The sequence below is a fragment of the Carettochelys insculpta genome, chromosome 4 (assembly GCF_033958435.1).
Source record: "Carettochelys insculpta isolate YL-2023 chromosome 4, ASM3395843v1, whole genome shotgun sequence".
Classification (NCBI taxonomy): Eukaryota; Metazoa; Chordata; order Testudines; family Carettochelyidae; genus Carettochelys; species Carettochelys insculpta.
The window spans coordinates 2,676,859-2,703,945 of NC_134140.1; the positions used below are offsets into that span (position 1 = coordinate 2,676,859).

At 54.6% G+C, this 27,087-nt stretch overlaps 1 protein-coding gene and 1 pseudogene across 3 annotated transcripts in view; one reads left to right on the forward strand and one right to left on the reverse strand.

Annotated features, from left to right (window-relative positions):
- Positions 1 to 27,087, forward strand: part of ADISSP (adipose secreted signaling protein) — a 127,362-nt gene that overhangs the window by 86,091 nt on the left and 14,184 nt on the right. The gene's annotated exons all lie outside the window — the stretch shown is intronic.
- LOC142012958 (U6atac minor spliceosomal RNA) lies at positions 9,140 to 9,232 on the reverse strand (annotated as a pseudogene).

Sequence of the window (27,087 nt, forward strand, 5' to 3'; positions counted from 1 at the left end):
TCAAGAACTACTTTCTTACAAAAACACGCACAAATGTCCCAGAAGACTGCTGCTGAAAACCTGCTGACTTTCTGCCATCTTATTATCCAACAATTGAATAGGAGTAGAAATATTGTACTTAGATTTCAGCGTAAGGTGTATGGAACAGTAGAAACAAGTCCTCGTCTGCATGAGCTTTTAACTTGTGCTGACTTTAGTCATGTTTTTATGTAGCTTATTGTAAAACCAGGCAAATCTCTAGGTGAGTTGGGGGTACTTTGAGCTCTTCCGGGGGGTGCATCAAGGGTACATGTAGTCCTGGCTGAGAAACACTGATCTGGAGTAGCTGGATTTCCAGAAAGCCTCTCACCAAAGACATTTCAGCAACATCAGCTGACCTGGAATCAGAGGGAAGGCCTGCTTGTGGGACGGTGGCTGGTTAAGATGGAAAAGAAAGGATAGGAATAAATGGTCTGGCTGTGGAGGGAGGAAAAGAGTGGTGTCCCCAGGGGTCTGCATGAGGACAAGTCCTCTTCAGCATATTCAGAAAGGAGCTGGAGAAGGATAAACAGTGAGGTGCCAAAATCTGCAGGTGATACACGTTTACTCAAGATATTTAAGCTCAAAGCTGACTGCAAAGAGATCTCACAAAACTGGGTAACAGGGACAGAGTGGCAGAAGAAATTTGACGTAGATACATGTAGTGCACATAGGGTAGGGATTCTTCTCCCCCAATCTACCAAAGGAGGGGATCTGAACTAGCTGTTGCCACTCAGGAAAGCAATCTTGTGGAAAGTTCTCTGGAGAAGTCCCCTCAGTGTGCAGTGTCAGTCCAAAAACCTAAGGTGTTAGGAGTGGGCGAAGTCAGGCGGAAGACATCACATTGCCCCTCCGTAAGTCCACAGCACCCCCAGAGCTTGAATGCTGCATGCAGTTCTGATCGTCCAATCCCCCAGAAAGATACCTTAGACTGGGAAGAGGTACCAAGGAGGGCAATAAAACTAATGAGTGGTTCGGAAGGGGTTCCATAGGAGGAGACATTAGAAAGGCTGTTCCTCTTGGGAAAGAGAAGATTGAGGGTTTTTCCAAGAGGTCTCTAAAATCATGGCTGGCGCAGAGAAGGCGAATGAGAGTGATGTTTACCCCTTCACATAACACAGGAACTAGATCGCCTGGTGAAGTCACTAGGCAGCAGGTTTCAAACAAACCAAAGGAGGCAGTTCTGTGTGCATGGCACGGTTACCCTGCGGAACTCAGCGCCAGGGGGTCTTGGGAAAGACAGCAGCATAACCAGGGTCAAAAAGGAATGCAAGACCGTTAGGGAGGCAAGGTCCACCACTGGCTTCTAGCCCAGATGGTCAGAGATGCAGCTCCATGCACAGGGAGTCCTTAAACCCATGACTGCCAGAATCTGGGACTGGACAAAAGGAGATAGGTGCTCTGTTCTGGTCATTCCTTCTGAAGCACCTGGCACTGACCACTGTCGGAAGAGAGGATATTGGGCGAGGCGGCCCCTTGGCCTGACCCAGGTTGGCTGTTCTTCTAACTAACCCAAAAGAGCCTCAGAACGTGCCCTTATAAGAGAGCCGTTCCTGCCTTCCAGGGACATGTGACTCCCCGCCAGCAGCAAGGTGCCCAGGCACTGGGTGGTAGAAGATGTGTAGTGCTCGATTTTGGCTGGCGCCCCTTAAGGCTCTCTGTAATGTGATGGTAAAGTGGCAGCCCCCGTGGTGGGTTCAGGAGGAGATGAACATCTGTCTGCTGCTGGCAGATGGAGCCCTGGCCTTGGCGCAAGTGGAGGAGCTCGGTGTGGTGCTGCTGGGGGAGCGGTTAGTTGTTGCTCGGTAGTGTTGCGGACTCTTTGGGCATCGCCGTGAGAGTTGCTGGGGCTGTCACATGGAAGAGCTGGGGTTTGTAAAGCTGTATTTATTGCAGCGGCATCTGCAGTTGTCACGAGGGTCCCTGCTGGGCTGCGTGCTGTACACATTCACCATAAGCAATGTGCCCCCTAATTAATTCATTCATGTGCAGAGTAAATTTTATTTGTGGCGAGGCATGTGCAGATGTGCACCACCGTAGAAACCCAGGCTGCCCGCTGTGAACTCTGCTAATCAGCTGGGCGAGCCCTGAGTCTCTCCTGGGCGGCCGCCCAAGCTCCCAGTTTACAGGGAGCCCTGCTCATGAAACTGCCCCAGGGAGCTCACTAACCACTTTGCCTCACGGTATCTCCTGACTCCTCCCTTGCCAGCTGATCCAGCCCCAGCCCCAGCCCCTCCCCTGGAATGCCATGCGTCAGTAGCGGTGTCCTGGTGGCGCCCCACCAGGTGTACAGCCCGACCCTGGAGGCGGAAGGGGGATTAATGTCGAGGGGCTGGGCTGGGGCTGGCCTGGCGTTTTGATCGAAGCTGCTCTCTCTAGGTCAGTCTGCGCTCAAGAGCAAGTGCTGCTTCGTGCCACTGGCAGTGAAGGGTTGACAAACCTCTGGGGACTCCAGCGCTGAGCTGTACTGCCTGAGGCTTTCTTCCCCCGTCCCCCAGCGCTGGAGCCCCATTGGCACTGCTGGGCACCATCTCAGCCTGCAGCCTGCCTTAAAGGGCCGGCAGAGGATTCCCCCCGCAGGTGGGCAGTCGGAGGGTGGGTTGTGCCCAGGGGGCGTGGCTGGGGAAAGAGGGCGTGGCCAAGATGTCCCCCTGCTCCGATCTGTCTGGCCATTTGGGGCTGTGCACAGCCTCCAGGCTGCTGTGAGTGAGGTCGCCGGCGGAGTCCAGCAGGCCCCTCAGCTCCTGACGCGAGCTGGCTCCAAAGGGCAGGACCCACAGCCCGGCCACTTTGCCTGCCCTGACCTGGGTGCCGCGTTCTGCAGAGGTCACTTGTGCTCAGGATGGCTACGCAGGATGTTCCAGCTCTCCAGAACGGGCTCCAGCGGACATCCCCGTCCCGGCTCCCGGAGCCGCGATCCAGCAGTAGGGACCCCACGCTGTGTGGTACCATGTGTCAGGCAGTTTCCAGGTTGTTGCCTGTGGTCCTGGCCTCCGTTTGTCAGAGTCGGGAACGGGAGAGAGGGGAGGAATCACTGGATGGTTCCCTGTTCTCTTCACTCCCTCTGCGGCGCTCAGTATTGGCCGCTGTCGGCAGACAGGACACAGGACTAGATGGGCCTGTGGTCTGACCCAGCGTGCCCGTTCTTCTGTAACCCCCTGCTGTTGACTATTGTCCTCCAGGGTGGATTGCATTCCTGGCCACACGTACAGCTCACCGCAGATCACGCACAGCATGACACAAACCGCAGCCCTACAGCGGAACAGCCCCAGCCTAGGAGTTGTCATTAGCCATGGGAGATGCCAATGTCTCCGCAGGGGCCAGCACACCGCCCGTGGGCCACGTGAGCCCTATGGGAGCCTGGGCTGAGATGGCCGAGCGGTGTAGAAACTGGTGACCTTAACTTGAGGGTGAGATTTTGTCCTGCCAAGGAACAAACTTGATATGTGTCCTTCCGAGCACTTCCCAGATCAGGCAGGTGGGTGAGGGGCGTCTTTATGAAATACGGTGACACGTTTCACACGATGCCCTGAGCCCGGAGCAGGCGGAACGCCAGTCTGATCCAGTGTGGCACCTTATTTACTCCTCCTTCCCTGAGACCCAGAGCACAGCTCCCATTGCTTAAAACCAAAGACCACCCCCGAGAGTGGTGGGCAAAATAGAGCCTGCGGGCTGGATCCGGCCTGCAAATGTTTGGGTCCAGCCTGCCATGGTCTCCAGGCTGATGATGTCCTGTAGCGCTGTTGCAGCCCCACATGCTGCTCAAAGCTACCAGCTGCTGGAGCCAGTGTGTCTCTGAGCGCCCGAGGGGAGGAAAGGGGTAGCAGGTCCCCGTACACGGAGATGCCAATGGGAGATGCTGGGGTGGTGCTTGTAGGCAGCGTGCTGAGACCCGCTGCCCCACTTCCATCACACTTGCCCCAGCAGCTGGCAGCTTTGACTGGTGTGTGGGGTCGTGGCAGACAAGCAGCTTGCGTACCCCAGTGTGCCACCAGCGGGGAGCCACCTATGATAAGCAGCATCTCCTGGCCAGAGCCTGCAGCTGCCCCCCACCCCCCCGTCCCCAACCCCCACTTGCACCCAGACTTCTCCCCACACCCTGCACCCCAATGCCCTGCCCCAGGTCACAGCCCCCTGCTGCACCCAGACTCCCCCTGCACTCTATTCATGTAGTAGAAAAGTGGGGTCTGTGACCCCTTACCAAATCCTTGAAGTGCCCCCATCATCCCCTGTGAAAGTTACTGCCCGCCTCTGGCTTAAGGTAATGTTTGGTTATTACCTCTTGTCCTTTTATGGCACTTCTTCCCCCCAGCAGATCATAATGTGTTCTGCAATCTGTGGGGGCAGCATCACTGAGTGGCAGCTACTTCTGGGGTAGAACGTGGTGCAGTTCAACAGGACCCAGCGGTGCGGCACAGGACAGGAGCTGACGGCCATCCTGTCCAGTCGGAATAGGAATTACAGTTTAAGCTGGCAGAATGGAAGTAACTGGAACTGAAATTTGGCCAGGACTTTGGTTAATGCTGGTGCTAGCCGTGTGGGGTTTCTGAGTGCGCCCTGTGTAATCAAAGATCGGCTGTGGGTTTTGTTTCAAAAAATTGTTTTGTCTAATTTAAGCCTCCAAGGAAAAACCTCAAAGGTTCAGGGTACAGGAATAGTGCTTCCTGACTGCCTGAGCAGAACAGCACAGGAGTGTCTATCAGCTGACAGCAATAGTAGGTAGTTATCCTCTTCTGGACTAGGCACCGGAAGAGAACACGCGCCCTTTGATAGCGTGTTATGCTTGTTTGGGGTTTATGGTTTTTGAAGAACGCCATCGAATATCTAGATTTCACCCACTCGTTTGCGTCCTTAGTGGTTGAAGCCCCTTGGATTGAACCCAAAGGAGTTTCTGCCTCTGCTCTGCTTGCTGGGTCGACCTGCGAGAGACTTGATTCTTTCATGAGTTTGTTCCCAGTGGCAGTGAAAATTCTGGAGGGTTGGGCCCTATGGTGAAAACCTGTCCAAGACAAACCCGCTGTCTTGTGGGTGTTCTTGGTAAGCGTCACGTCCGTACGATGACAGCAGGCCGCTCTGTGCATTGTCAGATAGGCGCTGGCCTACCTCACACAGCCCACACAGCAGCGTGGGAATAATAGCGAGCCTCTTTGGTGTCAGTCCCCTGCTGTGGGAGTGTGTCCAGGCCTGCAGAGGAGGCATTTCTCCAATTCAGCCGCTGAATTTTACCTTCTAATCTCACTCCCCACTGGGTGAGCAGGAAGCTCATTCTTTGCCTGTCCTGTGCCAGTGAAACTTGACCCACCACTTTGCTTTTGCCACTAAAAATCAGGAGGAGGAAGAAAGCAGTGATGACTAGTATTGATCAGTGTGCACCTGTGAGACCCTGGGGCTGCAGCCAGGGGCTCCGTTGTGCACAGTGGCAAAGGGAAAGGACAGCCCTTTGCTCAGTCCTGCATTATGCCATGGACAGCACAGGAAACAGTAGCTACAGCTCATGGCCTGTGTGGTGTAGCCAGCCGGCAGGAATCGAGCCTCAGCCCAGCAGAGGGGATCTCTCAGATGGTTTTGCAGGAGATTTATTCGCACAGCAGTGGTGGGTGCACGAGGCTGGCAGCTGTGGAGGGACCAAGCTGGCACTACCGGTGCAACCTCTCTCGTCCCGAGCTGTCTTGTCCGGCAGCATCTGCAAGCTGGCAGGATTTCAGTTAGCCAGACGGCCATTCGCCATGGGTGTGGCCAAGTTTCCCGTGGTCCCGTAAAGCTCGTTTGCAACCATCCATCCTGGCTGTCAGTGTTCTGTGCTGTTATTTGGGTAAATGTCTTCCGAGAGCCCAGTAAGCAGGGGAAGTGGTGGTGGTGTGCTAGACAATATTGACCTCTCGTGGCTCAGAAAATCCTCTGCTCAGACCCTGCGAGTGCTGGACTAGAGAGCTTCAAGCTGTGGTTCCCAAGTAGCTTTCCAATGCAGAGTGCTGCTTTGTTTCTAGAAAGCAAACCCACTGCCCTTTGGTGCCAGTCACACAATTTGCTTTCGGCAGCCAGAGAGGATTTGGCGCTGAGTAGTCCTCCGCCTGCCGCTGAACGTCATTAGGAAAGAGGAGCAGTTTGGGGATTAAAGAGGAGATGGGTTTAGCCCCGGTACGTGCAGTAGCCAGCCCTGCCTGCCTCTCTGCTTGTGCTCCCCTCTCCCTTGGCCAGGCCCTGCTGCTGAAGTAATGCGGAGCTTGATGCTCTCCTGGCAGCGTTTCTGGTGTCTGCGCTGATGTGATGAAATCAGTAACAGTGACTGGGCTGTTTCCAAGCACATCTTGTTTCCTCCCACGTGTGTATAAATGTCCAGCGAGGAGAAGATCTCATTTCACCTAGTGCATTTAGCTGCTTGGGTTTGGGAACCGCAGAGACACCTCGTCTTCTGAAAGTGTCCCAAGGGATGGGATGAGAGTCTGGGCACAGATTTGGAGCTGGGGATGGGGTGTAAACTGCACTGCCCCAGGAGACAAGGCGACACATGATCACCCCTCTAAATTGTTCCTTCCCTGCTTGGAGGTGGGCAGGTATTTGTAACCAGTGGTAGCCACTCATTTGCTTCCCCTTCTGGACCAGGCCCTTTGGCCAGTGAGGAAGTGCTCCTTTCACTGCCATGCCCACCGTTTTAGGCAGTGAGTAGATCCTTACTCTTCCATGCCTGGACCCAAGAGTCTGGTCTCCCATAAAGGTAAGTGGTGAGTGTGGGTATGGTGGAGAGAGGTTCTTTCTCCATCTGCCTCGCTTCCATGGGTAGTGTCCAAGGGACAACCGGACCTGAGCTGTTTGCTTCTATCATCCTGCAGCAATGAGATCTGCAGTAAGGAGTTCTGGGTATAAGATTTATCAGTGTAGTAATCCCTGATGATCTCAGTTGTGGTGAGGCTAAAATCCTCTCTGTCCAGAGGGGTCGCATAGTGCAGGCTGCTGGGCCTGCAGATAACAAGGCACAGTCCCTGCCCCGGGAGTTGTTTCCAGTTTCTAGATTCTCTCTTCGCCTCTGCAGCAGCAGCAGAATAAGCCAGGACATGGTCATTAGCTCTGGCTGTTGAGTATCTTCCACTTGTGCTGGATTTGCGTTAACTCCAGACAGAATCCCCATGTTTCCACTAGCAACCACAGACCATACCATAGTAATATTAATCCTGGAACTTGTCTTTGCAACAAATCCCGTTGCTAACTTGGTCCACTTATTTGTTCTGGGGATACCATTGCTGGACCTAACCACGTTAATTACAAGATCAGGGGCTCATTCTCCTGTACCTCAACCAATGTTACATATGCCATCGTGTGACAGCAATGCCCCTCCACTACGTGCATCAGACAAACACTTTGCCAAAGAATGAATGGGCACAGAGCAGACATCAGGAATCTTAATACGTATAAACCTGTCAGTGAGCATTTCAGTGGAGTGGCCATTTTGTTAAAGACCTGAGAATATGCGTCCTACAACAAAGAGCCTTTAACAGCAGATTACAAAGGGACATGTGTGAACTGGGGTTCATACTCAAATTTGATGCATTACCACTTGGTCTCAGTAGAGAGAGCAATTATCTCGCATATTACAAGGACTCTTTCCCTTCTTTTGGTATTCATCATGATCTCGGGCAAGACACTTTTATTCTCGTAACCCTCATTCCCCCGCCCTTCAGTGCTCTGTATCTGATTTGTCAGTTTCTGTTTCAATTTTTTTTTTTTTTTTTTTTTGGACCGCTGTACTATGTAACTGTCACTCTGGACTGGACAAGCTGATAGCTCTGAAGAAGTGGGTCTGTCCCATGAAAAGTCATCACCTAATAAATTATTTTGTTAGTCTTTAAAGTGCTGCGTGACTGCTGGTTTGACACGTTTCCACAAGATTCCAACAGTGGAAAACACCACTCCCAGTTAGTGCCTTGGCTACGTTACAGCTGTCTCCTCCATGCCAGCATTCAGGGTTCCTTAGAGATGATCAGATCAGTTCAGAGGTTCAGTAAGAGCCCTCTGTCTGGATGGGGCAGTAATGGGCGCCCCCCAGGTGGTAGATGTATTGGAAGGGGGGCACTGTAATCGGAAGACAGAGGATTTGACTGTCGGTTGTAGCTGAACCTGTCTCTTGTTGTGGACTTGGGTGCGGTAGACCCCTGACTTATGCGGAGGTTGCATTCCTGGGCAACCACACACAAGTCAAATTTCGCATAAGTCGGGACCGGGTGGGGGAGGGGTCCCGCCACCTTCAGGTCCCTGCTCCTCTGAGTGGCAGGGAGCCCAGAGCCAGGTGCAACAGTGCAGCTCAGCTTCCTAGCGCCTGGGAACGGAGGCCGCCTGGCTCCCAGCTCCTCACCACTCATGATTTCGACTTGTGTTATTGCAAGAAACGTGTGAGTCGGGGGTACACGGTACGGCTGTGGGCTCCACTGTACGTACTGGGAGCTGATGAGACAGGTCCGGAATGCCTACAAGCCAGCACTTCGACTCCTAAAACTTTTGGGGCCTATTGTAGGTGCATTAATTTCTAGTTCCCAAAGTGAGATTGTTACGTTTGAAATTCCTGGTTAGATTCCCCCTTGTTTTGCCTGTCTCAGGCAGGACAGAGCAGGTTCCTCCCTGGTAAAGGGGCAAGGGTGAGCTCAGACCTTCGCCCCAGGCCAACCTGTCTCTCACGGTTCCTCCCTCCTACGTGCTCAGCCCACGCACTCCCCACCCAGCCTGGGACAGGCCAGGGGAGCCCAGCTGGAGACCCTGGCGTTTTATTTGCCTTTGTGATGACAGTGCAGCGAGGGGAGTAGGGGAGCAAACGGAGGCACCCTGCAGTCCCAGCCTATGCTGGCAAATTGTCTGGATGAAGCAGCTCAAACAAGCCCCACAGCGCCTCTGGCCCCCTGTCAGCTGCTCATTTCCCAGCTCAGCGCTCGCTCCAGGGGCTAATCTGCGGGCGGGGGGCGGAACCTGGCTTCTTGGAGTGGGTAGGCCCAGAAAAGGGCCTAGCTTGTTGAGCATCCCACCGGGACCTGTGTGGTACCATGAGCACAGGAAGATGTGCCATTACCGGCGAGCTGGCTGGCTGGCTGGTGCAGGCTGAGGGAGTTGGGCAGCCTTCTCCCGACGATCCAAGGCGATGAACATGGACCATTGCGTGTTGTAAAGGCCACTAGGACCTCTTCCATCCTTATGAAGGGGAGTGCCAAACTCCTCTCCTTTCACACAACACCGAACACAGAGGCAGACAGACGCGCTCACTGTGTGAGCCCTTAACAGGGCAGGAGGGTCTGGGGTAGAGGGTGGAAAATGCCCCGCTCGGGGTTCTAGTCCATCCGAGCCAGATTTTCCAATGCCCTTTCGCAGCGTGTTATTTTCGAAGTCGCACTAAACGCCTGCAGCGATGGGGTTCCCACCCGTCCCCCTTCGGAGACTCAGTCAGAGCATCGCAGGCCCCAGCGCCTGCAGCGCTTCGTGCTGCACTTTTTTTTTTCCCCCTTTCTTAAACTCTCTGGCTGAAGGTCAGCGTGCCTGAGAGGCAGGGAGCCTCCCAGGGCAGAGCACTGGGCCGTTTCCAGCTGTGCTGCAGTTCTGCCGTGTGACCATAGGGGCGGTTTCTCTGTGCCTCGGTTTCTCTCCTGCACAACCTTGCAACGTTTAGATTGCCAGCTCTGCATGATGATGTAGATGTATCTCTGCAGTACAGTGGAGACCAGATCTGAGCTGGGGCACCTGTGAATCAAATAATGAAGGAGCTGCCTCCGACCGACCGCTAGCACTGCTGCTGTACTGATGTCACTTGCACTGGGAGAGCAGCTGCGCGAAGGGAAGTAACGTTCGTCTGCCCGTGATACCCTTTGGATCGCTCGTTAACCGACGGTGGCTGACATTTCTCCTTGGGAGGCTGCTCTGAAGGGCAGCCCTGCGTGTGACTCTCATGTGGGAATGTGATATCAGCCCGAGCCCCCCGCCCGCCTGCCTGTGACAGCCTTCCAAAGGAGTCGTCTGCAGGCTCCTCTAGTAAGGCTGCCAGCTCCCCACGTGCCAGGCCTTCCGCCTAACTCAGCCGCTTCTGGGAGTGACGTGCCGGATGGATTTGGCCCCGGTTCCGCCTTGGCAGGGAGACGTTGGCTCAGAGAACGCGAGGGCTCTAATTAAAGCTGCTGCGTGTCGCTGGGCATTCCACCTTGTCCCAGAACACGGCCCTTCCTGTCACGGATTAGCAGCCCTGCGGCTCCCAGTGATCTGTCAGACTGGCTCTGTGCAGAGGCTGCCTCCTTGCTGCCCCTTACCGGCTGGATCAGGGCTGGGAGCCAGGACCACCTGCTGGCCACATGTGCCCAGCAAGATTTTCCATCCTTGTCCATGAGGTGCTGGCCTGCAGCAGCCCTGGCACTTTGAGCCGGTCACGTGGCTTCCTGAAGAGTCAGGGTACCAGCATGCTGCTGCCATGGGCCTGACAGGTGCCCCACTGGGGAGGTTAGTCGGGGAAGCAAGTTGTGACCCTGCCCTGCTGTCCTGTGGGAGCCGTGTTTCTTATCCCCTCTGTCTGCACTGGAGAACCTTCCTCTGGGGCTTTTTAACGCAGAGTGGGACTGAGTACCACGCCTCGCCTGGATACACCTGTATTTAACAGTAGCTCTTTGCCTGGTTATAGCAGTGAGGCTCTGACTGCAAAATCAACCCGTCTGGGAGCCCAGGAAGCTTCCCTCCTATCCCCAGGCCCCTGCTGCTTCCTTAGCGTAGGAGAAAGGAAACCCCCCCACCTCTGACATATGAAACTGCAATTGTGTCTCTGACAAAGCCTTGGCAGGCCCTTGCTGGCCATTGTCCACAGCTGCCCTGGCTGCAGAGCTCGTCAGCAGAAGGCAGTCGCTTACATGGTTGAGTACACAGAGGGCACCCAGCGGCTGCTGTGCGGGAGTCTCCTTTGTCCCAGCAGCTCTTATATAATGCTACGGGCCCTGCGCCACAGGAGAGAGGGTCGCAGCGGTGACAGACCCCCCCAGGGAAGTTTGGGCCCTCGCGTCAGCTGCCTGAGCGGCAGAGAGAACACGAGGAAATAAATTCCCGACCGCCTGCCGACTCTGGGGGCTGAATCCATTGAATCGGCTGCTGTGCAGAGCTGGTCTTTGCTTTCTCTGTACCGGTCCGCATGGGAGACAGAGCCCTACCCTCTCCTCTGCCCAGCTCTCTGTGCACCGTGGGCCTCATCCAGCGCCATTAGGCCCACAGGCTCTGGGGGCTCTTAGTTCCGTGTGGGAATGGAAGGCGGGTACGGAGAGAACACACCTGTAGAAATTCTGTACCCCGACCATGCCAGGGTAACCCTGCTCGCCCGGGGACGGGCGTTCCATTCGCACAGCTCCCTGCTATGCTCTGCCTGCCTGTTGCAGTCCCAGGGCGCCTCAGCCTGGCCGTGACTGTACCTCCATCCTGCAGGAGGAGATACTGTATGGGTCGCGTTTCTGAGGGTCACCAAGGCAAGCAGGGTCTGGGCTGTTCCCTCCTTGCTCCTCGCTCTGGCCCCTCAGGGTGTGGCCAGGAGCAGCCCCTCAGCGCAGATGGTGGAGCTCTTTGTCAGCTGGCCCTGCATGTGGGGCCGCTGGGACAAGCCGCCCCGTGTCGTGCTTGGCTGGAGGGGATACTGGCTCTGTTTGCTAGTGGGGCTCCCTTTGGGAGTGCTCGTGTGCTCGGTGCTCCGGCACTGGTTTCACTGGTTTCGAGAAGAAGAGGCTGTTCTGACCAGCCAGTCCAATCTCACGCATTGCACTGGCCAGTCCCCTCTCACCCCCTCCCAAGGCCTTGTGGGAGCCAGTGACGGAGAGCAGCAGGATAAGGCGTTGCCAGCCACTCCTGGCTCTGTAGGACGCTGTCCAGAGATGTACCAGGCCGAGAGCTTCCTTCCACGCGTGCGGTGCCCAGAGGGGCAGCGAGTTCTGCTGCCCAGATCCATCCCAGCCCCATAACGAGAGCTCGTGACAGGCCCAGCAGTGAAACCCCAAAGCCCGTTTTGTGCCACCCGCACCCTCTGCTTACAGCTCTCTGCAGCGATGCTCTGCGCACTCTCTTATCACCCCAGGTTTTGATAGAAGAGCTCTTCTACTCTCAGGGGTCTGCCAGGCAGCCACTGGTTTTCTAGGAGAATTGTAGATGAACTGAGGGAAGAGGGATCGTTAAAAAGCAGCTCTGGGCTTGGTCGGCTGCAGGGAGATCACTGCTCACCCCAGCCTGGCTTTGAGGCTGCATTGTAGAAGGAGATGGAATCATAGAACCCTAGGGCTGGAAGGGACCTCAGGAGGTCATCTAGTCCAGCCCCCTGCTTCAAGCAGGATCAGCCCCAACTAAGTCATCCCAGCCAGGACCTTGTCAAGCCAGGACTTAAAAACATCTAGGGATGGAGAATCCACCACCTCTCTAGGCAACGTGTTCCAGTGCTTCACCACCCTCCTGGGGATATGGTTTTTCCCCAATATCCAACCTACTCCTCTCCCTCTGTAACCTCAGACCATTGTGCCTTTTTCTACCATCTGGCACCACTGAGAACAGCCTCTCTCCATCCTCTTTCGAGCCCCCTTTCAGGAAGTTGAAGGCTGCTATCAAATCACCCCTCAGTCTTCTCTTCTGTAAACTAAATGCTGTTTTGAAGTGGGCACAGACAGGCTGCTGTATTGTGTCTCTTCAGTTAATTGGTAAGTCGCAGGGCTTTGGTGAGTTGGGGGGTTTATACAGCTACAGGCAGTTTGCTGAGAACTCACCAGGGGTTAGTGGGATAGGAAGAGGATGCACACATAGATATGTACGTGCGGCGCAGTTGATGTTGATCAAACGGCTGTGGGTCAGACTGAAGGGGTCATAGCGCTGCAGAACTGGGAGTCAGTAAGTTCCCTCATGTTGCTTTGAATGGGTAGCACAAAGCCCTCCCGGAATTCCCACCCACAGTGCAGATCTCCAGCTGTATGAGCAGGGCTGTGCCCTTGTAAAGCCCCTTTCGGTCCATCGATCTGGGGGGTCACCATGAGCCTGATTTTTACAGATGGGAACCTGAAGCTCTGGCGGCAGGTGGAAACCCAGCACGTCCACTCCCAGCTCTGAGCCAGAACACCAGCCTCTTGGGTCCCCACACAAGACCTTCTCCACTGGTGCAGACAGCTGAGTTGCCTTTGACCAACCAAGTCACTTGCGGTAAAGCCACTTTCAGTGGTAGCACTGCGGGGCAACTGAGGCCTGGATGGGTGTTATAAGGGCAGCTCTCACTGGCTGTGCCACCGGGCTCTATTCAGGTTCTTAACCTGGCCTCCAAGCACCATCAAGCCGTGTGCATGGCAGTTGGGATTGTGCCAGTCCCAGATGATTTGTTCGGTCTCATCAGGCCACCTCTGGAATATTGTGCCCAGTTCTGGGGCCCCTCCGTACAGAAAGGATGTGGACGCATTGGAGGCAGTCCAGTGGTGGGCAACAAAAATTAATAGGGGGCTGGAGCCCATGACCTGTGAGGAGAGACGGAGGGATTTGGGCTTACTTAGTTTGCAGAAGAGAAGAGTGAGGAGCAATTTGATAGCAGCCTTCAACTTCCTGAAGGGGGGGCTCTAAAGAGGTTGGAGAGGGGCTGTTCTCGTGGTGATGGGCAGCAGAACAAGGAGCAATGGTCTAAGGTGACAGAGGGGGAGGTGTAGGTTGTATATTAGGACAAACTATTTCACCAGGAGAGTGGTGGAGCACTGGAGGTGGTGGGTTACCTAGGGAGGTGGTGGAATCTAGAAGGCTTTAGGTCCCTGTAACATTCAGGGAGGTTCTGGACCAAGCTGAGAGAACCAACTGTGGGCAAATTGCTTAAAACTGGGCCACATACTGCCCAGGGTTGGTTCTCTAACCAGGGTTCTAACCAACCCTTCGCTGGAATGAGCCAGAGGACTGAACCCCTGGCAGGATCGGCTCTTGGGTGCATCGGAGGCGAATCGGATCAGGCCAGGGAATTAGTAACGGTAACAGGTTCTGCAGAATCGGGTGAGCACAGTGGCTCGCCTGGCAGCGAAGGTGTCTTATGCAATAGAGCAGTCGAGCACAGCAGACAGGAACCACCTGGCGAGTCTCTGCTGCTGGGGGCGTGGGGCAGAGCGAGGGCGAGAAGGAGCTTTGTGTCTCGTTACCGATTCCTGTGGCCGTTCATTTGGCGTCGTTTGTCTCTAACGAGCGCTCCCTGTGCGCTGGGTGGTGGTGTTCCTCGTTACAGCGAGGCGGTCGCTGGGCTGCTGTTCGGAAAGGAAACCTGCATTACAATCGTTAACCCTCCTAGGCTGTCGGCCCAGAGACAGGATCCGTCCCGCAGAGAGGTAGCGCTGAGCCCCTGGCACGGGGATCTCATTGCCTGCCACGTGCGTGAATTTGTTACAGAATTGATCGAGGGATTTGTTCTCCCAGCTCGTCTTCCGCTCGTCCCCGTGCGCAGCAGAGCAGTGCCAGGAAGAGCAACCAGGCTGTCAGACTGCCAGTCCCTGGCCCCCTGCACTGTGGGAGGAGAGAGCCTGTCTCTGCTGTCCAGTAAGCCCAGCCCCAGGTCCTGCAGGTGTAACCCACCCACCTCAGTGTGGGTCACCGTCCCATGCAACAAGAAGTCCTGTGGCACCTTATAGACTAACAGAGATTTTGGAACATCAGCTTTCGTGGGCAAAGACCCGCTTGGGCCGGGGGAGCCCACGGCCGCCGTTTCCCTGGGCTGGGGGGGAGCACGCCCCAGAGCTTGGTGCAGCCAGGAGGAGCCGTCCATCTCCCTGTCCTGTATTTGGGACAGGGAGATCTGGTCGCCCTATTCATCGTGAGCTTGCTATTAAAAATCCCCCGAAAAGCCAGCCCCCTCTTCCCAGCACACTTCGCAGCTAGCTGCGTGGCTTGGAGAAGTGATGGGCACAATCACACGTGTCACTTTTACAGCCACCAGAGGCTCTGGGAAGTCTGCTGTGGAAAGTGACTCTGGCCTGTTTGTGAATAGCACTTTTCTCGGCAAGCCCCAGGGCAAATGAGGGCTTGGATGTGGGGGAGGAGTCCCAGCGGGGAGGAGGCAATAGAGGAGTAGAGGCAAGGCCAGGGGAAGCGGTGGGAGCCCACGAGGATGGGCAGGTGAGACCTGCTGCCATGTGGCTGAGGCCAGTGCCCAGGGCCGGGGCTTGGGGCTGGTGCCTGGTGCCTGGGGTTAACGCTTGTAACTGCACAGCCGGTGCCCACTGCGGCCCTGCCAGAACTGGGCCTTGGGGCTTGCCCTTGTCAGTGCGATCTCCTGGGAATGTGCAGCCAGACTCCCGAGGTCCTGCAGCTGCAGCTTGATACCCAACCATCCCTCCCTGATAACCCACCTTGCTCCTGCAGTGTGGCCAGGCGCTGTACCCTGTCCCGAGGCTGCACGCTCAGGAGCAAGGGGCACGGGGAGGAACCGATATAGTTCCCTCTGCCCCCATTGCCCAGGGGACTATCAGGCTGCATGCAAAGCCCAGTGGCTGCATTTGAGAAAGGCAGAGAACCAGGAAAAGGGCCCAGGGCCGTACTACAGGTTGGATTTTATCCTGGCTCCCCAGCCCCTACACGCACACAGGCCCCCGAGGGTGCTCAGCTGGGATCCTGCGGCTGTGGCTTGCAAGGACAAAGCCCTACTCTGCAGCATCGTAAATGAAACCATGCAGTTCATCAGCTGCCTCCCATCGCCAGGGCAGAGTGCGAGAGCCCACGGCCGTCTGGAGCAGCTGGTGTCTAAGCTGAGAATCCAGCCCTGCCAAATGCTTCCTAGCTGGAGCAGATGGGCAGCTGATAACCGAACCCCGGAGAACTGGCCCGTCAGCGGCATGGGGCAAGGAAGAGGCTGATTCACCTTTTGGCTTCTGTGACAAAAAACACCATTCAGCAAAGCCAGGACAAAGTCGTCTCCCTGGTTCTGAGTCCATCGCTGCCAGCATATGCACCGAGGCTTCCCGAAAAGGGACTGTGAGGGGTGCCGCAGGGCCCCCTGTGCGTTGCATTAAATCGACAAGCAAGGACGTACCTCCAACTTCCTGGCCTGCAGATTCCACCCCCCGCTGTGGGCTCTGAGAGTCCAGCTGGGTTCTTGGTCGCCAAAAAAGGGATGGTGCATGGGAACATAGTTAACTTGTTCTGCGGCCGGTGCCCAGAGCAGGATAGACTCTGGTGCCCTCTGCGTAGGCTCTGCCACGCAAGCGAGGAGGAGTAAAGACACTAGAGAGATGTGTGCGGCTCAGAAAAAGCAATTCAGTCCAGGCCGGACACGAGTCAGCTGCTTCTCAGGCCCCCATCTCAGCACCGTTGCTCCTCTGTCTCCCCGGAGAGACCATCGATCCCAGGAGGCTCCTTAATGGACCTGGCAAAGGCATAGCAAGAACGATCCATTGGCTGTGCGTTGAAGTCCCTCACTTTCTAGCTGGGAATATGTCACAGCTTTTAGCAGTGTGGGGAGTTAGCGAGTGGAACAACCCACTGGAGCAGGCTGGGAGCTTCAGAGAGACGTGCTTGTTCAGTTCTTGTCCCTGATGCGGGAATCCCTGCCTGAAATTGGCCAGCGCTTTGCGGGAGGTCAGACCGGTCCTTGCTGGCCTTTGCGTCCATGCAGATGGGAAGGGCTGTATTTGTCCTCTGCAGACCAGGTGGAAAGATGTGGCTGAACGTCTCTAGGTAAGAGCAAGGTATTAGTGCTCATCTGGGATAGCCATGGAGAGAGAACACAACCGTGACGTCCCCACGGGCCGCCGCAGTAAAGAGCAGCAGAGCAAATGCTCCAGTCAGGCTGGGCTGCAGGAACAGAGCGATCCCTGGGAGAGGGCAGAGATCCCCAGGGCAGCCCTCCTCCTCCTCATCCCCCGGGAAAGGTCTTATTTACATAGCACAGTCCTTAGGTGCCTGTCAGGCCATGCTTGTTGCTTGCCATTCAGGTGTTGCTGTATAACCACCAGGTAGCGATGCTGCATTCCAGTTTGCAGCTGAGTGGCAGTGAGTTCTCCACTGCCAAACCGATCTCCAGCGCAGTCGTGGGGGCTGGCAGCTGATCTCCCAACAGACTGCTTGGGTTTGGCCCGGGTGCTAAGGGGCTGCTGGGGAGAAGGGCTGTTGCGTGGGGACCCCTTTTGAATGACGAGCTGCTGAATTTCACCCCTCCCCTCAAACTGCACCTCCTTGTTACATTATCACGTCTTAGAGGTTTAAACCCCTCTTCAGGGTGCATCATCCGGCCTTTGGCCTCTGAGGTTCTTTGTTTGCCAAGGGCAATTTGTTCCTTCGCAACAGTGACCCCACACTGACCCGTCTCGCTTCTGTTGGCCGTGTGCAGCATTGTCCTGGGCAGGTTTCCAGCAGGGTGGGGAAGGACAGGAATTGTCTGTCCCATTTAGCACTTCTCAAATTAGCTAGGCTTTGGTAAAACAACGAGGAGGCCTGGGGCACTCCAGGGGTTTCGTGCATGAAAGCTGATGCCCAAATAAAGCTGTTGGTCTTTACGGAGCCGCAGGCCTCCTGGCTGGTTTTGCACGTGCAGACTAACCCAGCCACCCCTCTGAGACGAGACTTCAGAGACGTCTTTTCTCAAAGTGCCGCGTGCAGGTTGGTGCTGACGTACGTGCCCCTCGCGGGAGGTGCGTACAGCTGTGCCAGCCTCCCCTCCTCTACACCGGCCGACTGCGTAACTTTGACTTGCCAGCCTCTGCTGCTGGCTGCCTCCTTGCTCTGAGGGCAGGTTAAGGACATGGATCTGTCAGTTCTTCTCCTCCCCTCGCCCTCCTCCTTCCAGCAGTGAGCGCAGACCCTCACAGCTCTGCTGGAAAGCCGACTAGGCAGCACCCCAGCTGCCTGTCCTGAGCGGCTCCTCTTGTGCCAGTCTCCCACGCGGCCGTCTCCTAAGCTCGGCGCAGTCACACCCAGGATCCCACGCAGTCTGGCGTTCAAACAGAACGTCTGTGTTTTCAGAGCAGCGGTGCAGCCACTGCGCCCTCTGCCGAGTGCCCCATGCGTAATCTCTGCCCGTGAGATGTCACAAACCATTCTTCTGCCAAGGCACCTGCAGCTCGCCGGGTGAAGCAGGGAGTGGTGCACCGGGCACCTCCCCAGCTGAGTCGCTTGAGTTTGTCTCCATCCAGCTGCTACAGGGAACGGTCCTGCTTGGACCAGGTGCAGGGCTACGTGATTGACTAGCGAAGACCTGCCTGGCAGGGCCAGATTTGGAGGGGGTGTGTGACTTACACGCTGATGCATGCAAGTGCCAGCTGGGGACATGTGGATGTTGATCCTGCTCCTGCCAGTCTCTGGGCATTTAGCCAATGGCTTCACAAGGAGCAAGACAGTGGGAGTTTAAAGTGTGTAGCAGCCCAGGCACTGTCTCAGCACATCTCCTTTCACCCGGCGCTTGTACTTGCTTTTCCTAGTGCACTTATCAGCTCCGACCCCTGAGTTCCCTTAGAGTCCCGGATGATCATTCACTCCCAGGACCTGCACAGCGCTGTCTCCGTCCTCTCTGCGCTCGGCCCCAGGAACGGTAGCCAGAAGCAGAGCCATGGATGTGCCTTGAAGGCTTCACTGAGCTCACACAGCTTCAGCTGTGTTTTCCCGCTGCTCCTGCCCAAGAGGGAGGCTGCTTTTTCCTGCACCTGTCAACCTTGGGTACTACCTAGAGACACAGATAATTTGGAAAAGGCTCCTGTGGGTGTCACTGGCTTTGGAGCTGTGATGGGGTTCAGGGGTCCCCCTGCACTGCACCCCGTCCGCTGGCAGGAGTGACTCTCACTCAGCAGGTACAACAGAAGGTTTATTAGACAACAGAAGCCCAGTTTCTCACAGAAGCGACAGCACAGCAGCCAGAGACAGTCCTTCCAACCTGTTCTGGGGGGAAGACCCCGAGGGGTGCCCCTCTGGGGTGTAGCTTTCCCCCTCCTCTGGCTGGCTGCCTTCCAGTTCTCCCTTTTCCTAGCCTCTAACTGCCACCCCCGATTCAAAACCCAGCTCAGCTCCTCCCTGCTCTTTGTTCAGGCAGAGGTGTTACCTGCCAGTTGTAGCCCCAGGGTCATCCTTAGCCACTGGGAACTGCTGCTTGCCTCAGACATCCAGCCTGACTCACACATGCACTCCCCCCACTCCATTACAGGAGCTTACAAATTACAGCAAAGAACTAAAACCACTGAGTCTTAATACTGCCTGGGAGTCTGGTTGGAAACCCACGTGTCTAGGGTAGAATGCCCAACACACTAGACAGAGGTCACTTATCGTACTGTGCTCTTTGGAGCAGGGAGCCGTCTCTTCACGCCCATACGCACTGAGGAGACTGGGGCCCTGATACGGGTGGAGGCCGCTGGGTGCTCCTGAGAGAAACAGGGTGGGTGGAGTTGAATTTGATCGTTTTGTGGGACAATTTTCAGCAGTGCTTTTTTCCAGGAAAGAAGGATGCTGGGACTCAAGTGTGGTGATTCCTCAGAAGGGTTAGGGTGTTGAGTTTTAATTCCCTGGTCCCTATGCTGCTGCAGGACCAGCAGGGACTCCTGCCCTGGACCCCACACTGCTGCAGGACCAGCAGGGACTCCTGCCCAGGGTGGCGAGGATTCCTGCCCCCGTGCCTGTGCTGCTGCAGGACCGGCAGTGAAAATTCTTCTGGTGTTCTAGCAGAAAAAAGTTGTTGGAACTTGGTTCCCATGTGTTCTGCCAGAAAAAAAAGCCCTGACTTTAACAGTCAACTCTAAGATTCAAAAACTCGGAAGCTTTGATAACCATTAAAAAACTGCATCAAGGTCACATCAACATGCACAAGGTAAATATCCTTAAATCACACTCTGATTAGTTCTCAAGCATCATTGATTTCACTTGGCCTTGCTGTAAATTTCAGTTATCATCAAGGAAAGCACTTCTTTGTTGATTTGTATGCATATGGCAACATCTACTGACTGACAAGATCTGAGCCTCCCACAACTAAATATAAATGCTTAATAACGGCTCGTGCAAGTCGATGAATTTTGCATATGTAAATTTCTGTTATTAGAGATGATCAGTTATCTCACAATGATCAAGTACCACTAAAGATTTTATCTTCTTTCTGCTTGTGGAATGTCAAGACATACAGACCTACTGAAGAGGACACGGAAGGGGTTCAAGCCCATAACCTGCAAGGTCATGGCCCAGGTATCTTCCCATGAGTGGAACAAATCAAGCCACTGGTTGACAATAGTGGCAAACTGCTGTAATCCTTGTGTTGACCAGTCACTCAAGAAGGGTATGACCCTCTTTGTGGGGCGTGTGTAGATCACGGTTTCCTTGGAGTAGTTTTTCTGGATGCATGTTGGCAAATCTGTCTGCAAATTTAGTCCACCAACCACACGACAGTTGGAAGCTGGGAGGGCTGCAAGTGCTTTGGAGGTTAGCATTAAAATTCACGATGATCTGAGTAAACTGGAGAAATGGGATGAAATTCAATAAGGACAGATGTGCGTCTCTCCACTCAGAAAGGAACAATCAGTTGCACGTGTACGGTAGAGCCCTGAGAGACATGCACTTGAGTTGCGCATTTCTTGGTGTAATGTGACTCAGGATGATGGGGAGCTGGGGCCTGGGCCGGGCTGCCCACCACTGAAGCGCTGGTCAGTTTCCTGTCTCCTGTGAGTGGCTGGGTTAGTTCCAGCTCCATTCAGTTCCTTGAGTCCCTTCTGCCCCTCACAAAACCAAGGTGGAGGCTGCTTTCATTTTAGTTGAGCTGGGCCCCAGGTCTTCCTTACGGCTTAGGGTTCTGCTGGTTCTTCTGTGTGCAAGAAATTGCCGCAGAGGGTGCATGAAAGACATCAGCTTGGAAGGAATATGCAGACCTGTTGGAAGCCTTGCGGAGAGTTTTTACTTTTGGTTTCTGTTCCTGAATGATAATCAGGCTCTTTGACTTATTGGTCCAGGTTCCCATAACAAGTGGCTCTTTAGGCAAACGTAAGGAAGGAAGCTCTCTTGGTTATTTATACTGGCTCTGTGTGCCTCCAAAGTTATGCTGTCCACAGGAAAATATTCTTCTTTTCCCCAGCCTGCAGCGACTGGGAGTCATTGTTTCCTGCTGCGGTTCTTGGGGGGCAGGCTAGTGGGGAAAAGGGGGCTTGCAGGCCCTAGAGGGGGACTGCTTGCCTTGATCACCCCAAAAGGCCATTGCCCTGCCTCTGAAGCTGTTTTCTGCACACCCCAGGCTGCTCTTTCAGGAGAATGGGTCCGTTGTCCCAGGAGGACATTGCTGTGTGAGAGGTCGTGGTCATGTGAAGTGGCTGGTCCCAGGGAGGGACTGGGTAGTGAGAACGCAAACCTTGAGCTGGTCGCTCCGGGGAGTCCAGGCAGAATGGGACACCAGCTGAAAGGCTTGCGAGCCTGCTGCATTGAGCCAGATGGAGCTCTTCTATGGGCTGTGGGCTTACACCTTAATGCAGAGTTCGGGCTGTAAAGCCGGGAGGTCCCAGCTGCCTGGATCATTGGAGAGCTGATTGGACCCTCTCCCGGGACACGGATTTGTTGGAGAATGACTGACAGGGGATGGAATCCAAGTGTTTTGCAGAAACACGTCAGGTTTGATTTTTTCATCTGATCATAAGTAGGATCAAGTTTCCAGCTGAAACCTCCAGGCTCCTGCTGGCTCGTTGAAGGACTGTAGGCCCACTGCTCAGGGGTAGCCCCGCCAGATGGACTGACCAAGGCTGGGGACCCCAGGTTTCCCAGGCACATGGCTCAGGAGTAGCCCTTCTAGGCCTCACTGCATGTGCTTTGGGGCCGGGACTTGCAATGTGTTTCTCTGGCACCTGGCACAACGTGGCCCTGATCTCAGTTCGGGCCTCTGGGCATTTCCTTTAGGAAAACCATGTCAAGGTGGTTTTGTCAAAAGCACTCTGGTAATGCTGAATGGCCTGATACAGTACAAAATGTGTGTTTTCCCCATAAAACGTTCATTCTTGAGTGTAGGGTGAACCGCCTGCCACTGACAGAGCTGCGAGACATCCGACCTAAAGATTCAGAAAGCATCAAAGGGGAATTCTTGGTTGTTCCAATGCCTGCTACTTCTCCTACTGCTGTCTCTTGTTCTTGCCCTGCTGTGCCACCTGCCAGCAGTTTAGCTGCTTCATAAAGCTGGAATAGTTACGCATAAAAATTGAACCAACGATGTGAATTACCTGAAGTGCCAGAGCGCTTGAGCTCCTTGCTGCAAATTAGCAAACAGAGAATGGTTTTGGATTGTAATTTCTCCCCTGCTCCAAATGTCAGTTTTCTGAGTCCCTCTCTTCAGGCATCACAGCGGTAAAGTGCAAAGGTTGTCGGCAGGAGAGGGGCATGTTTTCGGCTTACTCACATCAAGTCCCCCTTTTTCCTTTGTTTTTCGTGGGCTGGAGATTTGATGAATATCTTACTCCTCTGAAGAGCGTTAGCGTGTTTTGCTTTTGTGCTGCCTTTTTCTGTAGGCTGTGAGAAACAAGAGCCCCCTGTGCTGACAGTTCTCCCCATCCCACCCCCTTTCAGTTTTCACGTGTGTGCCTGTACAATCCGAGGTAGCAATTCGCTTCATGAATAGAGCTGAGCAGTAGCTGGAGGAACAGCGGTTCTCCCCCGCAGGTATGAGGTGTGCTCGGACGAATAGAGGCTTTCAATGCGATTTCCACGTGTGGGTCTATGCTGAAAAGTTTGCAAAACCAGCACATCAGGTTCCGTAACTTAGGCCTGGCCTTCACTGCAGTGTAGCTCCACAGAGCCTGCTTATGTTGGCCTGGTTCTCGTGACCGGAGGTCCTGCTTTTAAAGGATCAGTCCTGTATTTAAGCCCTCCTGCAGGTGTCCCAGCTCTCTCTCAGAAATGGGCATGCTGTTGCATATTGCCTCTCTCTCCCCTCCCTTCAGTGCGCGTGGTTCCTGCTGCTGGCTGGGTCCATGTTCACCAGCTGCCCATCCACCAGTGGTGAGTGGAGTCCTGTGACTGATGATGGGGCTGAGTGTGCAAGGCTGGTGGATGGGCAAAACTGCAGTGTGCAAGGCCGGCCGCTCACGCCCCCCGCTGGTCCGTCAGTCCGTTCCCCGCTGCCTGCCTCCTCAGGGCCTCCCCCACCCTGTTTCCAGCCAGCTGTGGCTACCTCTTGACGTGGCTGGTGAGTGCAGGCAGTGCCATGTGTCTCCACTGCTGCGCACCCGTCCGTCCTTCACGCGCGTCTTCTCTCCCTGCTGTTGATGCATCGACAGAGAGACGGTATAGAAGCAGCATGGTGGAAATTGACTGAATTAGCCTCCTGGACGTGTCCCATGGTGCTCTGCTGTGACAGCTCTGGGGGTTGTTTTCGGCTCCGTTGCACAACAGCTGGGTATCCCTTCTTAAAGCCCCTGAGACTTTTGGACTGCCCCTTCCTGTTTGCTCGCCCTGGAGAGCTCTCCAGCCCTGCTGGCCATAGGGGCTCAGTGCCCCAATGTGCTCTAGGCTGAAGGACGCTGAAGGAGGTGGTGGAAGTTGTTAGGCTGTGGGGAGAAGTGTCTGTGCGGGCAGAGTTCTGACCCAGCTGAAATGCTCACCCAGGGCAGCGGAGAAAAGGGCCACACCAGGGGCACCCCACAATGCTGCATGAAAACCAGAGAACCTCGGCATGTGTGCCATAAACCAAGGGAGGCGAACACGTGTGCTGGTTCTGCACACGACCCACTGGCTCTGCAGGGAGCGTCGTGCGAGTCTTCACTGTTACCTGCACAAATTTCTTTATCCCGTCACACTTCAGGGACACGCCCCCCCTCCTTACGCAATCCCTGGGGCTCAGGTGGTGTTCCCTGTGGGTCTGCAGGATCCGTGGCACTGGAAAAGCCTTGCACAGCAAGCGGAATACGTGCGAAGCACTGAGGGTCGTACTCACCAATCCCGAGAGAGGCCAGGAGATTTTCCCTGTTGGCCAGACAAAGTCAGGCTCTCTGGATGCTTATTGCTGCACCTCTGGGTCATGCAGAGGAGTCCTGGAAGCTCTGGTCTTAGGTGGTGTCTTGCAGGTGAGTTCTTCTCCCAGGTCTTTTCCCTCCTCCTCCTCCTCCTCCTTCTCGCCTTTCTCCCTTCTTCCTGCTGATTTCCTTCTTGGACGCCAGTATGAGCAGTGAAACTTGAGTCCTGCTTGGCTTTACCAGGAGCAGTTATTGTAGTGTAATTTTACTAACCCATCATAACCTGCTGTAACAGAATCATCTAACCCATCAGACCCCACCACCTTACTTGCATTTACACCTGGCAAAATTAAATATGCAGCAGACAGAGCTCAGCCAGTAGGAAAATGAGGATGCTCGTCACAGAATGAGGAGTCCACAACCTGAGTTATTCAGTTGTTTCTTGCCAGACAAAATGCTGTCCATTACGTTTTCTTTGCCCACCCTGAGGTCTGTTTCTTTATCTGGTGGCAGTGGGTGGTATTAGGATGTGGTCGTCTTCTCACAGCCAGATGTGGCTCTACTGCAGTTAAATTTAGAGGGCGTGTCAAGTATGCATCTTCTAGCCTCACAATTACTGGCTGCTGCTCTTCATTCTGGCTGCAGACGAAGGCCTTAGGGCTCGCTATGCTTACAGAAAAGCCCTGTTGTAATGCTGTGGCACAGCAGTGACTCCATCCCTGCCACAGGAGCAGCTGGTGAAGTGGGTGTTCGGGAGGCACGCCTCATTTTTGAGAGTGAAATGCTTCGAGCTAAGGCAGCTGGCGGAATTGGTCGGGTCTCTGGGTTCTCTGCGCACACCCTGCCATTTGCAAACAGACTCTGTGCAGGGAACGGACATGGGGCACACTCTGCTGTCCCGTCAGCACGTGTGCTATGGGGCAGCTCCTCAGCTGTGGCCTGGGCCAGGTAACTCAGTTGCCTCATCTGCTGGTAAACGTCGACTCCTGGAGCCATTTAAAGCTGGCTCAGCGACTGGCTGTGCTTTGCAGTTTGCAGGGTTTCCCACTATGCCAGCAGGACTGGGTTCTGCATTTCTCACAGCCCTGGTACACACTGTTGAAGATCCTCACAAGCAGTCCCAGCGTTGCCTGCCTTGCAATGCACTTGGGGAATCACATGCTCTGGAAAGGGCGTGTGTGTGTGTGAGACGGGGGGGGGACTCACACTCGTGTGTCTCGCGCATTTCTCTGTTTTTATTTCCCCATCTGCTCTCTGCATCTGTCTCCTCCAGGAAAATGTTACTGTCACTTGTGGGCTGCTGGTGGGTGTGAGCTCACTAGCAAGATGTGTGCAAACCTGGATAGTCATCTTACCTGTCACACTCTTCCCTCTGAATAGCCTCAGTGATGTTCTACATAAGAACATACAAATGGTCACACTGAGTCAGACCAACAGTCCACATAACCCAGCGTCCTGTCTGCTGTCAGGTGCTTCTGATGGTGACCGCAGCAGAGCAGGGCAGGTTTGAATGATCCATCCTCTGTCATCCTTTCCTAGGAGTTAGCTGCATGGAGTTGTACCTCCACTGCCTGTCCCAGCTACGCGCCATCAATAGATCTGTCCTCCGGGAACTTACTCCTTTTGAACCCACTTATGCTTTTAGTCTTCACCACTCCCCCTAGCAATATGTTCATAGGGCAACAGTGCGTGACCTGAAGGAGCATTTCCTTATCCGTGTGTGAAACCTTTGCAGGCTCTTTGGGCCAAGTCCTGGGGGCCAGATAACAGACTTACTCACGCTGTGGTGCATGGGGTGCAGAAGCGCCCGTGACTCATGCCTAGCAGGCAGAAGTTGTCTGGGGGCTTCTCTAATTTATGCCACTTTGTGCCTCCTGAGAACCGAGCCGATGCTGTATCTGTCAGTGGGTGTGACTGAGTAATGCGACCCTGTCATGGCCAACCTCCTTCTCCTAAGGAGTTGGAAAGAAATAACAGAAGCATCCCACAAAAAGCCATGCAGGGAGCTGTGAGCTCCCTGGTAGCATGTTCAAAGCCAGGCAGGTAGTTTCCATCCCCTGTAGGACACACAGAATCAGCCAGTACTTGTTAAAAAATATCAAAACAAAACATTTTTATTATTAAACAAAAGTATCTTTTCAAGCACCGTAAATGGCTTGGTGTTCAAACAAACAAACAAACAAAAAAAAACCCACAGGGATTTGTCCTTGGGTCAGATTTTTGGTTACAGGGGAGAACAAAAGGAACAAATAACCAGCTCAGACATAATTTCCAAACCCCCAAACAGTGAAAACAATAAACCTTTCATGACTACCTAAACTTTTCCCTACTGCAAATTCTGATGAGCCCCCGGGATCTGCTCCGAAAAAGCTCATTCCTTCCCCTCTGTGGGGAGATCCCCTCTTTTCTCTGTCTGTTTCCTAACAAAGGAAAGATGCTGCTGCGATTCAGTTTCAGGTTTGAATTTTTCCTCTAGCTCCTATTGGCTCTTTGCCGCTTTCCCCAGACCTCCTTGTTCAGAGGCAGGTTAGCATAACCCTTCCCTAGCTCTCTAGGTAAGTTTAGGCTTTCCTCTGCAGCTCCCATTCGTAACAGACGCCTCAGGCAGAGTGTGTGGCAGGTGCAGGACTGGTGAGAAATGGTGAGTGAACAAGAGCCCTGAGCATTGAGATGTGCAGAGAGGACAGTTTCATGCAGCCCAAGGCAAGGCTGGGCATGTAGCTACAAGGAATGCAGGACATGGCTCTGGAATGGGGCCTGCGCCCTGGCAAGCACTGCCTCTGGGAAGGACTTAGGGCTCATAGCAGGCCAGCACCTCCCATGGCTGCCCCGTGACTGAAGGGCTAGACCGCCCCGTGGGTGTATTGATGGGAGTAGTGGGCAGGTGATTTTACAGCTGTGTGCAGCATTGGTGTGAATGGCACTGGGCACCGCATGTCCAGCCTGGGGCCTGACCTTCCCAGAGCCTGTTGAGATCTGGGAGAGGGTTATGCCATGAGCCTCTGAGCGACTCGGGCTGGGGAACGACGCCCTTCGGTGAGAGACATCATGAGCTGGCCAGTCCAGTGTCTCAACAAGGCGACCCAGAGGCGAGGCGATTTGACCACACGTCCACAGCCTTCCACTCGGGCTCTTTCCTCCGGCGGGGCAGGCCCAGCCCGGCCCAGCCCGGCCCAGCCCGTGGTGGTGGCTCAGGCAG